Source organism: Polyergus mexicanus, unplaced genomic scaffold (genome assembly GCF_030449975.1).
Source record: "Polyergus mexicanus isolate NDT 795.1 unplaced genomic scaffold, iyPolMexi1.0 SCAF_10, whole genome shotgun sequence".
In the NCBI taxonomy this organism is placed as follows: domain Eukaryota; kingdom Metazoa; phylum Arthropoda; class Insecta; order Hymenoptera; family Formicidae; genus Polyergus; species Polyergus mexicanus.
Window position 1 is genome coordinate 6809209 of NW_027223330.1, and position 17081 is coordinate 6826289.

At 34.4% G+C, this 17081-nt stretch overlaps 1 protein-coding gene and 1 pseudogene across 1 annotated transcript in view; both read right to left on the reverse strand.

Annotated features, from left to right (window-relative positions):
• The window catches only part of Dhc62b (Dynein heavy chain at 62B), a 962114-nt gene that overhangs the window by 535196 nt on the left and 409837 nt on the right, over positions 1–17081 (reverse strand). The window lies entirely within an intron of this gene.
• Positions 3602–5588, reverse strand: LOC138936883 (uncharacterized; annotated as a pseudogene).

Consider the following 17081-nt stretch of genomic DNA (forward strand, 5'->3'; position numbering starts at 1 on the left):
CAAAAGTTGTTCCGAATCGCCGGCCGTCGGATGCGATCAGCTGATTGCTACTTGCGATGTGTGTATGGTGGAGTGTGGGCGTAAAAGAAAGAAAGAGACAGAGAGAGAGAGAGAGAGAGAGAGAGAGAGTGAGAGAGTGAGAGAGAGAGAGAGAGAGAGAGAGGAAGAGGAAGAGAAGGAGGGAGAGACGTTTATACACATGCACGTACGTACGCACACATTTTTTTCGCTCTCTTTCTCTCTTTTACACAACATTCATGCCACTCATAACACTTACGTAAGGTTTTAGAAAATCGTTCGTCTTATCTCGCGTCAATCACGCGCCACGCGCTCGTCGCAGCTTGCACGATACATGTCGCATTTCTTGCATCACTAGGTAACGTAACAATGTGACCGCGCAGTCTCCGCGATCCGTCGCTAAATAATAACCGTGCAGCAGTTAACAACAATACGTAGCATGAAGATTCGCTACGCTATGAGTGAGCAGATGAGTGAGTGAGTGCGTGAATGAGTGACTGAATAAGAGAGTGTATGAGTGTTGTGTAAAAAAGAGAAAGAGAGCAAGGAAAAAAGTGTATGCGTACGTGCATGCGTGTGTATAAACGTCTCTCCCTCCTCCCTCCTACCCTTCCTCTTTCTCTCTTTCTCTTTCTCTCTCTCTCTCTCTCTCTCTCTCTCTCTCTTTCTTTCTTTTACGCATACACTCCGTTATGCACACATCGTATAGTAATCAGCTGATTGTAGCGTCCGACGACTGGCGATCCGGAACAACTTTCGCTAAAGTGACGTTATTTTAAGAAATACGTGTTCCTGACGTAATTCTAAGACATTTTCTTTTTTACCAAAATTTTATTTAAAGTATAATTTTATGTTATAAGATAAAATAGTTTTCGACTCATGCGATGGTAATCATACGTCGGACGGTCAGCTGCGGCGCGCCGCGCCGCTCCTACCTGCCTTCTGTACTCGACGCGTGATTTGCTAACTATTTTTGCTTATAACTCAAACATTACGTTTCAATTCAAATTTTGGTAAAGGAAAAATCGTCTTAGAATTGTGTCAGGAATACGTCATTTTACGGACGGAAGGTTGTTCTGAAACACCCTGTATAGTATATGTTAAAACAATTTCTTCTAAAATAATGGTATATAAATATACTAATCTTTTGACCCTTATTCTTTTTAAAGGAAATCTGCAGGCAAGGAGGGGCAAGCATCTCTCGAAAATTATATTTTCTTTCTATTATGTGGGCACACTATTAAAACCACACTACAAAAACACAACACTCGTTTTTTAAATTCAACGCGTTATAATACGTTATAACAGTTGAGCGTGCTTTTGTGGTAATCTCTTGTTACGCGTATATGTACACAATACACGCGGCTGAGACTGAGAATCTGTCGCTCACTGATATGATCGCGTATGCCTGCCTGCAGTGTTGTGAGATGGGCCGGATTTTCTTGCGCATGCGCGGCGAACGTGGCATCAATGAAGTATATATATGGATAAAAGGGTGTACCATTGACCACTCGTACATAATTTTGTAAAAGTTTTTGTAATTTAAGGAAAAATGTGTAATATGTATATATATACCATATATATATACACACACAAATATATATCTATATATATATATATATATATATATATATATATATATATATATATATATACACATACAATTATATATACATACATACATATATATAATGTGTATATATGCTATATACAATATATTATATATTACATATTTTTCCTTAAATTACTAACACTTATGTGAAATTATGTACAGACGATCAATACATCTTTTTATACATATATAATTGTGCACATATGTATATATATTTAACACTTCTTTAAATTACAAAGATATTACATGTGTGTTACTGTGTGATGAAAGAGATAAACTGAAAGAGGGAAGGATGTTAAAATAATTTAAAGCACAAAATATATAATAACAAAACAAAATAAAGTATTTTATTTGGCAGAAAAAAAAGAATACCAACATTTGTTGTAAAGATAAGGAAAACTGCCAAAAACCTTATCAGTATTCATAAAACAAAAGTACATTTACAAAATTCAAAATAAATTTCTTATTTCCAAAATATTAAAATATAATTTTTATTAATTAATTATTAATATATTAAAATGTTTAAAAATGAATAACATGTTACAATAAAATAATTGCACACATTAATTGCACATATCACAAAAATTAAAAAATTCCTTTAATAATTTAAAAAATAAAAATGTGATAAAATTAATAAAATAATTATACTAATACTTTATTTAATTATTTAAATAATTTATAATTATAACAAAACTTCTTAACTTATTAATGATAAATATTAAATTAAATAAATAATAAAATTTAAAAATTTAAAAATAAAAATATTGCACATATCTATCTTTCAATCTTATATAATAAATATAATGAAAAAAATAAACTCTGGAAAATAAAACAATTATTAATAATATATATATATATTGCATGCATTAAAAAATATTAGGCTCTACACGTCTCAAATTCTGTATTTAAAAATTATTATGCAAAAGTAAATAAAAAAAACAAAATAAATGTGCAAAAATATATTAAAGACTATCAGATTTGCATTTTTCTCCGTATAAATTTAATGCATTATGCAGTTCTAGATGTCTTGAATCAATTTCGAAATTAGTATAATTAATATTTTGAGCTTGAAAACTGGACCGAATTATACAAATTGAAAAGACTGTATTGTTAGCTAATCGGTTTATTTTTTTTATTTTTTATATTTGTTATAATAGAAAATATTCGTTCGGCCTCGGCATTTGAGTGAAGAAAAGAAAGAACTACTTCAACTAATGACTCTAAATTTGGAAACATCTTTTCCTCATCGAAATTTGTACATTCTGCTATACTTTTCCACATTTAATCAATTTCTAAAGAAGCTAATTCTTTTTTTTGTTGTTCATTGATGCTTAATGGTAAAATTCGCCATTCGAAAGCTAATTTTGTTATATCGATATGTTTTACCCGTTTCGCGATAAAAGTTAAATCTTTAATTTTTAATCTGCCTTCATCATACAAAGCAACTTTTGGATCTAAGAAAGTTAATTGTTGGAAAAGTGTATCTCTAAAAAGCAAACATTTAAACATTTTTCGAACTGCAGTAATATAAAAATCCAAGCATGTCAATCTAATTTGTTGTGCACATTCCAAAGATAATGTTTTTAAAAAGCTCTCACATTCCGGTCCTACATATACATTTTCTATGCTTTGTATATTATTTTTATTATGTAAATCAAATTCTAAATCAAAAATATCTTTTAAAATATCAAGCTTTATAAAATTATGAGCTATTTATTTAATTATTTGGCGACTATTTTTAAATAATTTGTGTATTAAAATATTACGCGATTGAAATAAAGCATTAAAACTATTGAAAAAATTTAATGAATACTTTAAAAATAGGATATATGCTTTTATTGAATCATTTAATAAGTATTCTAAAATAAGTTCAGCAGATTTTACTTTATCTTCTACAGTAGCTAAAATAAAATATTTTTTTAAAACTTCCCAGTTATCGAGAAGTCTAATAACACATTTGTGCAAACAAAGCTATGTCGTTTCTGATGATTTTAATATTTTTCGTCTTTCAACATCAAAAAATCCTGGAACTCACCCAAAACTGCACATCTCTTCGCACTGCCCGAAATATAAGCGGCAACTCCTTTAATTAAATTTGTGCAAAAAGAAGGTAATTTATCGCAAGCTTTGCTAGCCATAAGCGCGGATTAATGGCAAATGCAATTTAATATGTAATAGCCCGAACAGGCTATATATATATACTATTCTATTCTAGATATATACTATTCTAGATATATATTATTTTATATGATGGCATTGCTCAACGTGTAACGTGAATACAGATTACGTTACGAGCGTTGACCGAACAACTAGCGATTCCGCTAGACCGACGCTATTAAAATCGCGCACATTACGAGAGTCACGGTCGACCGCCATCGACACACCGAACTCGGTACGGAGCGATAAGTTCCGCGCCGAGGGACGACCCGCATCCCTACCGTGACACCGATCGACGCGCAGGAATCGCTACCACCATCCCTGCGCATCAAGGGACCGCCCACGGAAGTTACCAAAATTACCGCCCGCACGATCCTCGGCCCGATAGCTAACGGTGGCTGTCAAATCCGCGCCGCGCGATTTATAATTGATAATTCGAGTCTCGAAGACGGCAGGAAAATAACCGCGCTGCATTGTATCCAGTATCGTCCGCACTCGAATTAACCACACGCCACTCGTGTACATTTACTACGCAGTATACATTCACGCACCGACATAATACAGGCACACACGCTCACATTCCACGTACACAGGCGCACCTATGTATAGTTTATATTTCGGCGATCTCAGACATATCTTATACATACAAGCGCGCACATTCATAGCTCGTACACTCACTCACTCATTGTACAGCACACACACGCTTTCTAATACAATAAAGCTCTTCGTTACAACTACACAACTGTACGTTTGTATCTCGATACCCCTTTCACGAGCCCAGGATCCCAACCGAGCTGTTCTAGTCCGTCTCGCGAAAGCAGAACGTTACAAACATAAAAGAATTATTACATCCAATCATAACGGATGCATTATCGTTTGTCATTCCAATAATATTCTTAATCGGAATTTCTTTTTCTTCTAAAAAGTTCTTAAATATTTTGAAAATTTTACTCGCGGAACTATCAGTAGCGTCTAAAGGTAACAATTCTAAACGTAATAATTAAGTTGTGAGTTTTTTATTTACAGGTAATACATATTTTACAAGTATACACATTACTTTAATTTCTTTTATATCCGTACTTTTGTCGATTAAAAAAATAGAAAATTTACATGTTTGTAAATATTGAACAATTTTCTCAATTTCGCGTTTTGCAAGTACATGTGTAACAATATGTGCACACTTATTTCGAGCAAGTAAAAGATCCTGCACAACTTTGGATTCTATGTAAATATTTTTTATTAATGGAATTAGATGATCCGCGGTATAAAAAGCTATGTTATGCTCCGCAAAAAAAGCAGATAATTTAATTTCCGCGCGTTTAACTTTTTTTTTATGCGATAAATTACTATTATTATTATTATCGATGGCTTTATAATTAGAAGAATTTATATTTTTAATATGTCTGATCGTCTGTGAGTGCTGAACTAAATCTGTTTTGTAGCATCTGATAGTCTTATTGTATGCAATACAAAGCGCTTTATTTTCTACGGGATGAGGAGTTAACCATCCCTTAAAAACATCTTCATCTAACCAAGAATGTTGGAAATCTCTAATTCTACGCTTCTTAATAACTCCTTTTCCAATACTACAATCCATTATCCTAATATAAATATTAATATTAACTTACCAAAAACTTGTAGCTAACCTGTTTTCGTCCACCCGCCAAGACTTTCGCGCCCACGGTATAACCTTGTTATTACTGCAAATAGATACGTCGTTGCTAATGGTTATCATGGCCGCGCATGCGCGAGAAAACTCGGCCCGTCTCATAACACTATCTGCCTGCATGTATGTGTACATGGTATTTAAGTCGACTTATTCCCCGATACATACTTACATACATGCATGCTACAAATATCGCGTAATAATAAAACAAATGCGCATCTTTATAAACAAATATTCTCTAACCGAATAAAAAAATTATTTTCATATTTATTAAAATTAATTCACATAAAACCATTATTTATTAAGGATGTTTTGTACCTATTTTTGAAATATTAGGAATTTAGCCAAAATTGTACGGAATGTTTTTTCATATGTCCAGAAACATAAAAAATCCTGAGTCGATTCATTGAAGCGATCAAAAGTTATGACGGTTTTAATTTGCAGCGTTTTAACCCGTGATCTTGTGGCAAACGTGTGACATGTCGATTCAAATGGCCAAAACAACTGGAAATACTCAGAATTTGTTTAAAATTTACAGAAGTGTAGTTTGTAATAATCCGCTTTCGCGAGGCGGTGACGGATAACTTGGTCGGAATCCGGGGCTCGTGAAAGGGGGTATCGAGAGACAAACGAAAGTATTGTTAGGTAAAATATAATTTATTGCGTATAAATGTGTGTGTGTACAGCGTGAGTGTATGTGTATAAACGATGTATGTGTGTGGGCGTGGGTAGTTGTGTGCGTGTGAGACGATAGGCGAGTAAGTGCGTGCGCGAATGTATAATATATGTGTATAATAAATTAGCAGCGTATCGAAAGTATATATGTAATGCGAATGGCGGTATGTGTGTGACAATAATGCAAGCGTGTGCGTGTAAGATGCGGAATCGGATAGCGGTGCGGTCGTGTCGGGTGCGGTGCAGCTGAATCAATGCACGTACGCGCGGCGCGGAGCGCGATTTCGGCGGTTCGATATAATATCGGTTACGGATCGCGGGTCGTGATTTCAGCAGGTGCCGCTAGTTATCGGGCGGTAATTTCGGTCGGGCCGGTGGGCGGTCCTTTGACGCGCTTGTATTGATTCTCGATGGGCGTCGCGGCAGGATATACCGTAGATCCTCCCCCTGAGCGGGACTTAGCGCGCCGTATTAATGGCGAGTCCGATCGCGTAAATGGCGGTCGCGGAATTACTGTCGGTGCGCGTATAGTGCGTTATAGTTTTGTCCGGGATGGTCATACCCGTGGAATTCAGGAGTGCAACGGCTGACGGGAACACCCGTCATCCCGTCAATGGCAGGGAACTCCCTACCACTGGACGATCGCCGTTGCACGTAGGTGGTCGGATTTATTTGAGGTGCCGAGAACTCTCGGCTGAGATTGAGTACGCCCAACCCCGTTTTTCTCTCTCGTGTAAGGCTGGATGGATCGCTCTCGGAGATGCCGCAAACTCTCGGCGGAGAATGGGTACTCCCAACCCCGTTTTCTTTCTCGTTGAGCGTTGTAAAAGATCGTTCTGGATTTCTAGGCGTCTTACAGACTCTGGCGGTTGCGGAAGATCTGGTCTTGAGATGTCGGAACGTGCCCTATTTATACCGCTTTTCGGCGTGTGCGCTTGCGTAATATGCCTTAATGTTTTAAGGCATATTGTTTAATGTTGAACCGGCGCGCGCGACTCGGGTAGTTTCGGAAACGGTCGGTACGGTTACCCGAGCGCGGCGATGGTTCCTGGTAATCGCGCGTTTGAACGGCGGTTATGATTTATCGGCGCGTTTCTTTCTGGTTTAAAAATGGGCGCTCAGCGCCTCCGCATTATTCCCGACCGGTGTTTGTCGGGCGGCGAACTTCCGGCGGATCGACGGCCGGGTAACGGTGGAGGGATGCATCGTTACATCACCCCCCAGGTTTATTAAGAAATTAGGGGCATAACGGTTGCGGTCACGCGGTTTTCGGCGTGTTTTCGCTCGCTGGTTTTAATTTAAGCGGCGGCGGTATCGAAGTTCACCGGTCTTCGTGAACCTGAGGGATGCATCGTTACAAGTTTATAAATAGAAGAAATATTTGATTAAATAATATTTAACAAGTCCTGACTGGTTAAGAAGATATTAAATATAATTCGATTAAATTGGTCATGTCATACGATATGGCGCGAAGTTCACTGTGAAAATAGTTGAATTTGAAGTATCGTCATTGCTAAAAGTTAATCATTTTGATTCACAAAATTCGGAAATTCTCAGTAATAAGGCAACAGAAATACATGTCTATACTGTAGCTATGATTAAATTGTAATATTCCACGCAATTTCTCATACTGAAACTACATAAGAAGTAGATATATTCATCAATATCGAAATATTCAGCCACTTTTTGCTACAATTGTATCTGCAATACATCTTTAATATTTTACGACAAAAATTAAATTTCTAAATTTTTGCTTTAGAAAAAGCTTATTTTCTATAAATATAAGCAAGTATATATAAATATGCAAATGTTTGGTAACATAAGAGGATAAAATATATCAAATTTCCTTTTCTCATTTATAAATTCTAAAATATAACTATAAATGATAATAAATTGTCATAAATATTATGTATATATATATATATATATATATATATATATATATATATATATATATACATAAGGAAAAAACGTGTAAAACATCGCTCCGCAAAAGAAATAACTTTTAAACGGTTAAATAGTTACGGGGAGTGATATAAAGTTATTCAAGTCATAGCGGCATAGACCGGCATTAGCCATGAGTGTTATCTAGCCGGGATATGCTGTTTTGTGGGCGTGAGAAGTGCATTTTCTGTTTGGGACACCAAAGTCTCACACGAAAGGTAGACATTAAAGGTGGACACAAAAGTGCTGACGTGTGACAGTGGAACAGAGGTGACTGATCGCTTACGCTGATATTAGCGGTTTCGGCCGATAATTATCGGCATGGACGATGCATATGCTGAATATCGATGCTCGGCATATAAAAAGACAATAAAAAATCAGGTGGTGACATGCAAGTCTTGCTATCTGGTGAATCGTATTAAGCTATTTTACCATCCAGGATGTGTAAGCAAGCATAGGATTTACGATAAAAATCAAGGATTGGTACCGTGTTCTGGCCCATTTGACAGATTTACAATTGAAGCAGACATGAAGAAGGCATCGGCAGTGGCCGGGGGCGGCAGGGACAGGCTAGGATCTACAGAATCTACAGGTTCGTTTACGACGCCAAGTGGTGGAAATAGAATATCAGGAGCGCGTGGATCATCGACTATTGACGTAAAAATAGATTGGCTGGTAAAAATTGCAAAAGAAATAAAAGATGAAACAGCATGTAAGAAGAAAATTAAAATGATGGTCAAGGAAATAGTTCGAGAAGAATTGGGAAATGTTAAGCAGGAACTGCTAGAAGAGTTGAAAAGAATGATACAGGGGGAAGTAAGTGGATCAACAGGAGGAATACAAAGGAGCTATAGTGAAGCGGTTAAAGAGAAAAAAAAGAGAATGTTATAATTATCAAACCCAAGATTCAACAAGAGAGTGAAGTTACAAAAAAATTGATAAATGAAAAAGTAGATATCAAAAACATGGCGATGGGAATAACGAAGCTAAAAAAAGGAAGCAAGGGGACAGTGATCATGGGTTGTGAAATTGGAGAAAAAATGAAAACGTTGAAAGCCACAGTGCAGGACAAACTAGGAGAAAATTTCAAAGTTACGGAATCACCGCAGATGAAGCCTAAAATAAAAATTATCAATGTCACCGAAGAAGAAATGAGATTGGATGATGATGACTTAATAACTACAATCAAGAAGCAGAATAGAATTGATGCAATAAATGATGGATTCCAAACGCGAATAGTGAAGAAAATAGTTAAAGAAAAAAGAAATGATAATAATCAACTTAGAAGAAAGGAAAAAGAAGAAGGTTCGATAATAATTGAAGTAGATGAAGAGACGCATGAATTGAAGTTAAAAAAAGGGAAACTAAATGTAGGATGGAGAAAATGTCCTATATTCAATCACATTAATGTTAAAAGATGCTTTAAATGCTGGGGATACTATCATATTGCAAAAAACTGTACGCGAGATGAAACATGCCACAAATGTGCGGGAAATCATAAAGCCATTGAATGTACGGCAACAAAGAAAAAATGTGTAAATTGTATGTTTAAAATTCGAACATACAACCTGAAGATAAGTGATGAACACGACGCCCTTAGCCCAGAATGTCCAACATTTAAAAGGGCGATACAGGAGGAGAAGAGGAGAGAGTAGTTAGTGGGCACTATGGGGCGTCAAAACAAACCCCCACTCCTCGGCCACTGGCGCCGACCCCTGCTGTGCCTGTCTGGGGCCCTCCCCCCTAAGGGTGTCTGTGGGAAAAAAGTGGAGGGGCCTCGTGGACGTCTACGAGTCAAATTTCCATTTAAATTTTTTATTTTTTTATTTTTTTCATTTTTTTTTATTTTTTTTTTATTTTTTTTTTCGGTCGCGTGAACATGCTCGGGTTCGAACCTGGGTCCTCCAACTCTCGAAACAGGGTCCTAGTATGCTGAGCTATCCGAAAACTTATTAGAATAGAAGTTAAATGTAGTATTTATGGAGAGTAGTTCTTTATTTTTTTTATTTTTTTATTTTTTTTTATTTTTTATTTTTTCGGTCGCGTGAACATGCTCGGGTTCGAACCTGGGTCCTCCGCCTCTCCAAACAGGGTCCTAGTATGCTAAGCTAGCTGAAAACTTATTAGAATAGAAGTTAAACATAGTATTTATGGAGAGTAGTCCAGCGCTAAGATAGGGGTCCTGGCGGTCCGATTGGTTCTCCCCATAGTGCCCAGTCTTCCGATAGGTTCCGACGGTTCCGTCGATTTAAAAAAGTGGGTTGGAAAAACGAGCCAAAAAATAGTGCGAGGGAGAAAGCGGGCAAGATGTCTGCCGGAAAGCAGACGTGACAACAACCGACAAAACGGCGACTGTCGAGACTGGAGACGCGTCTAGACATAAGCATAAGGCATCCAGCTTCCCCTCCCCTTACGGAAAACCGAAAGATATCGTGCGGTATACAACATCGTCCTATCGCCCCCCTTAGAGGAAAGCCAGGGGAGATGTACGCTATATGTCGCCCACCCTCTTCCACCCTTCCTGTTGAAAAGAGAAAGTTGGATAAGGTACCGCTAGAATAAACTAGATGCTATGACGTGGTAACGAACACGTGCGTGCATGTACGGGTACGATTGTCCGAGGGGGGTGCGCCCCGCTGCACAGATAGACATACGGTAACAACATCGCTGGAGACGTTAGAAAGGGTCTTGGAATATATACGGGTACCTGAGGCTGTTTGACGCTGAGACTTAGGACGGAGACTATGACGTCACGGAGACGTCGGGGGAAGAAAGGATAGGAAAAGAGAAAATGTTTTTACGTAGCATTATTTTAAAAACAGTTTTATTTATATTTATTTATATTTCTTACATAAGAATATTATGCTTTGTACAATAAAAAATTATTTTACATAAAAATATTTGTACAATAAAAATTCTTATTTACAATTAAATATAACTATATTGCGTAGCAAAAAAGATTATCTCTTAGCACGAGGGAAAATACGCGAATTCGTTATATTGCAACTTTAAAAACGAGAGTTGAGAAAACACAGAAGAAAAATTACCGTTCTGCTACATAGCCGTATGGTAACGAACAATGACTATTGATAAATTTACGTTTCATCAATACAGGAGCACATACTTCAGTTTCATAGCGTGTTACCAGCTCATGAAACACAGTACGCCAAATTGCTCTAAACCGTAAGTTTATCGAAGTTCCAGCCGATTCTTCCTCATTTTCTTCATTTTCCCCTACCCTTTCTTTAGCTAACATCAAATTTCTAATACTAAGAAAATTGATTAGTTGAGAGTTTTCAAAATTTAAGGTTATGCCCTTCACTTTGCAGCATTCGTGTGTTCGTCCGTCCGGTGCACGAGCAATGTACGTATAAAATTTAGGGCACCAGATACGAACGTCTCGATATAGCTACCGCGGCCGTAACTTTCAAGTTCGTCCGTCATATCGCCTAGAAAATTTCCCGTACGTGGTTCATACGTTCGGGTCACCGCTACTCACGTAAATACATGAATCCGTATCATAATACAAAACGCGACGATCTAATCACTCTAAATAAGAATATAATTTTAAACGCGTCTGCGCCGTCGTATATGCAACTATTACAACATTCGTTATCGGTGAGGGAATGACAGCGTCTTGTCGCAATCGCCACGAAAGATATATTACCTCGTCGTTTACGGGTAATATGCCGGTTATCTCGTGCTCAGCACTCATCATCAATGTCGCAAAACGCTGAGGCGTTCTCACGACTTCGGTATTTGGTAAATTGGATCGCTGACCGAATTTTCCCCAAAAAGAATTTAAGCACAGCTTCGCGACAGAACGTAAACCGGGATTCCGAGTAACGTTACGTTTATCAAGAACGATATCTTCGGTTTTCTCGTACTCCCTCAGATATCGTTCTTTAGCATCGTCGTCGTTTTCCCCGCATTCACACGGCCATCCACTGGCTTCTTGTTTAAGCTGCAAGAATGTATTTATATATTCGGTGAACAATCCGCCTTGACGTGTCGTATGATCGAATTGGCTAACTTTATATTGCCAAATCTCGCTTACAGCTGTCACGAGATAACCCTTTCCGTTGGCCTTGCGTAATTCACAGGTCACCCACGTACCCTCGAATTCGTGTTCACGAGCATCGTCATGTGTACAGGGCACCTGCGAAAATGTTTCGCAACAACTGCGGCATAAAGCAAAAAGCAATTTTCCCTGCACACGATATGGGAGTACCGGATGAAATAGGTCGCGTGGTGGGAGTACTCTGCAACGTATGAGCCCTTCAATCGTATCGAAATTATAATTCGGTGCCCTTCCGATTATTGCGGAACATTCCTCGCCGACGTAAATATCCGGATGGTCGATTGGGAACAAAGAGGGTACAAAGAGCACACGTCCACGTATCGTATTTTCTCCGTACCCGTAACCTCATAACGAGTCACGATATTTCCCGTGCGGCTGCCGAAAAATGCATCGCGAGGATCGAGCGGAGATGTTTCCACCATCGGATGATTTTCGAGATATTCGCGCATTTCGTGATTATCGCGTCATAATTTATCAAAATTATTTTTAACAAAAAATTAATTGTTCAACCAAATCTTTTTTTCATTGTCAATATTATAGATCTAAATTTACTTCCGAGATGTGAAATATCATCCGCTAAGTCTGCATATTTTTCTTCCTATATAAGATGCAAAGATCATCAAGCGAATTATCTTTTCAAATAAACATATTCAAATAATCATCAAACAAGAGAGTCTTTTCAAATAAACAGTAAGATGTACCGACACTATCTGCGCACGTACAAATTCGATACGATACAACACACACAAATAATATTGTTTTCTAAAATAATAAATTATTGTTTATTTTACAATCACCAAAACAATGAACAGCTAAAAGCACTTATTAATAATTATAAATTATTTTACTTTAACAATAAATTTGTATTTTTAAATAATTAAATTGAATCAGCAAAAATTGTTCTATTTCACCGAAAAAAGAAGTTTTGTTGTAACATTAAACTTGTTAAATTCGCTAAATTTAACAAATTTTTAATTTAATAAAATTTTTATTTGTTAAATTTGTCATATTTAATTTTTAATATTAAATTTGTTTCTTTATTTTGTTATAATATTAAATAATTCATTATAATAGCAAAATATGGACATATTTTTCATATATGCAATAACAACAATTGTATTACTGATTAAAATTCTTTTTCTCTATTAGATCAAAAAACATTTTAATAATTGATAATGATATGTTTATGAAAGTTTACTCTATTTAACTATTGAAAAAAAGTTTTGTTTTCTTACGATATTAAATTACTATTTATACACACACATTTACATCGCAAAAAATATAACCGATACTTTACTATAAGATTTTGTTATACTATTAGTAAGATTCTTTTCATTCTTACCTCTAAAAATTCGGGTTTATAGATATGAATGAACGGTTTCATGCCAACCCTAATTATAAAAATACCTTCTTTAGAATGAAACATATATTGCTCAAGCCATTGTTTGCGTTCTACGATAAGTACATAATTAGATATTTAGTATTACTTTGTTTTTGTGACAAAATTTACTAATTATTATACTGATTTACAGTAAATGACAATTTTTTTTTTCATTTATTAATTCCTTTAAACTTTTTACTAAAAATATATAAACAATATTTGTAAAAGCATATAATAACAATATCTTATGTATAAGATTTTTACCATAGTCCGTTTGCTTCATTAATTTAAATGCCATGCTAAAAGGAAATCTACCGATCTGAGAAATATTTTTGAGCTTTTGTCGAAGAACGTATTGATGATGTACTATCGATATAATTGCGGGAATTATTAAAACTACGAACAAGGCGCACAATATCAAAAAGATTAAGTCCATTTTTTTGTAGCCTGTAAATATATTAAACAGCCCAAGTTACCAAATATGTAATGCATAAATTATTATAAATACTTTGTAAGATTGAATTTTACACTCACACATTGACAAATATTTTATTGACGCGATGTTTATATCATTATTATCTTTATTAATTCAGAAAATTATATAAAGATACTTTATTAAAGAAGATGGAATATAATATGTATATAAATATATATCATCGATGAAAATTGAGTATAAAATTAATGGTTGAGAATATTTCGTCGGCAAAACATTTCTCGATTATTTCTATGTAACTCGTCCAAATTTGGAATCTGTGTTCATTAATCGAAAGATTCACGAGATAAATTATTTATATTCATGCTATAAATTATTTATATTTTATTTTTCTACCGTATTTCATTGAGTTCTTGAAAAAGTTTTGCGGTTTAAAACGTATAATTATTCTTTTTTGCTTCCTCATAGAGGAAGCTTTGTTTTTGTGACAAAATATTTTTTCGAATTTTTTATGCCAATGTGTTCAAAATGTTCCAAAACGTCAAAAAATTATATTCCTAGAAAATGTATGTATCTGTGTATGTATGTATGTATGTACGAAATGTTTGTACAACTCTAACTTCCGCAATTTTTGAGATATCTGATCAAATTTTTTTATATGAATAGATTATTATAAAAGGATGGTTGGTTATGAATTTGGTGATAGAGTCAGCATCAGTGAAAGAGTCCATTTTCTATAAAATTTTGAATTTTTTGAAAAATGTATGTATACGAATTATACTCGGAAATAATTTTCGCAAATTCTGAGATATCGGGTTAAATTTTTTACATAAATAGAGTATCATCAAAAACGCTGAAAGTGAAGATAATTTCCAGCACGTGCAAAAATGTTTTGGTCAACAACGGAATATTAGTATTGAAACAGCTATCAAGGCATTAAAATGCATTACTGACAGCTCCGTCTTTTAAACTGTTTTATCAATGTTTCTTGTGTGTTATCTTTTCTTATAATAAAATTAATTAAGTTTTTCTTAAATGAGTTTTTATATTTCTGAAAATCTATAATCTACAATGTAAATGTATAATTTATAATTATATAAAAATAAAAAAGTATGTAAATTAGAAAATAGCATATTGCTTCTTTATCTTCTATATCTTTTTATTTCGCTCACAAAGTTTCCTCTATAGGGAAGTAAAAATTGAAAAAAAAACCCGCTTACTTTAAGGAACTTAAGTTTTGTGAGATAAAATAAAATAATGAGGAAGTAATGCGTAAGTTTCTAATTTGCATGATTTTCAGTTTGTTTAACAATAATTTAAAGATATGATATATATACGTGTTCACAAAATATTAAAGCAATATTGAATTTCAAATTTTTGATTAAACGTACATTTGAGCATAAGCGCTCCATCATTACTGTTTAATTGAAATATATGTACAGTATATAACCGAGTTTCAAAGAATTATAATTTGCAAAATTAAGTATCCGCCCGTATTTTGTTTCATGAGTTTCATTATTAAATTATTACATTTTAACTTTGCACGAATTACTTTGTGTCTTGAAAAAAATAAAAAGCAAAACCACGAATTTTATCTAAATGATACTGAAAAAATGCAAGATTTCGGTACTTACTGTTTGTTACGTTGGAGCAAACAATAATGCTTTGCCAAAATATTTGTCACTTTTAGCAAATATCGCTGCGCTTTACTACTAATTATAAATCATAATTTATCGTGCTTTATATATAAATATAGTATAACTTAATATAATAAAATAACCGAGAAAAAGAGAGAGGAGAAGAATAGATGCTTTAAAAAAGATGTTTTAGAATAACTTTTTTTTAAAGCAGAATATTATATAATTGTTTTTACTTCTTCTCGACATAAGATTCGATCACGAAATGTTGCAACTTAATCTTTATTATTCAAGTCTTAATCTTTATTATTTTATCCTATCTTATTTTTATTTTTAATTCTCATTTTGCGCGACTCGAACCAGCAATATATAATATGCAATGCAATACACACAACGGAACCGTATCACTTATTTTATATGATTTCTCCTCGCAAACATTTGAAATATTTCTATACGATTGTGTGAACTACCCTTTGATAACAATGAGGTACGAGATGTAAACGAGATAAAAACAATAATTGTTTGCATATACATAGTATATCTAACAATAAGTAATAATATACAGGGTGTAACAGAGCGCCGTATCAGCCGTTTTTTGAGGAAACAAAGCATTTTCGCGAAAAATGTTTCATACAAAAGTTGTAGAGCTCTAAGTGGCGTATTATATAATAATATTAGTATGACCTTGAATAACGCCGTCACATAATGACATTATGTTTATAATTTGCAATCTTCTTGCGTATTCAGCTGATCATGATTGTTACTTGCCAAATCGGTTACGATAATATTTTATAAATATTTGATTCTTGCTTTATTCTTGACAGAAAATTTTTTACATTCGGTAATTACTGTTAAATTATTGTTCCATTAGTGATGTGAGCACACGTATTAGATAATATACAATACATTTATTGCAATTTTACATTTATTAAGCGCATTTTGTTGTCTAAATGCGTTTAATAGTTTATTATTCATTTAATTAAAATATATTTACGTATTTAATTTAAATACTTAAATATTTGAACTAGAAAAATGATCGTATATTATAATAAAAATCGCGCACGTATTACGATAAGAGAATATAAGTGTTTGAATAAGTCAATAGAATTAAAAAATTAAGTAGTTAAAAAAGCTCAAATAATGGATGAGAATCAATAATAAATAAAAATCTAGATCAATTGAAGCCCGGACGCTGTACTTAGAGCATGAACAATAATTATTATCTATCTTTCTTTAGGAATACATTAACTATGTGTTACAAATAGTTCAAACATTTTGACTCACTTCGAGTCCTTTTAAACGAAACTCGGATAAAAGGATTAAGAATTAAGAAGATGCAAGCGGTAAATCTATTTAAAGCATAGCGACGTAATGATAAATATAATTTGATAATACAGCACAATAAAATTATACATTATAGCTTAACACGCTTATAATATGTGTACACATCATTCAATGAAAGAAATAGAAATAATAT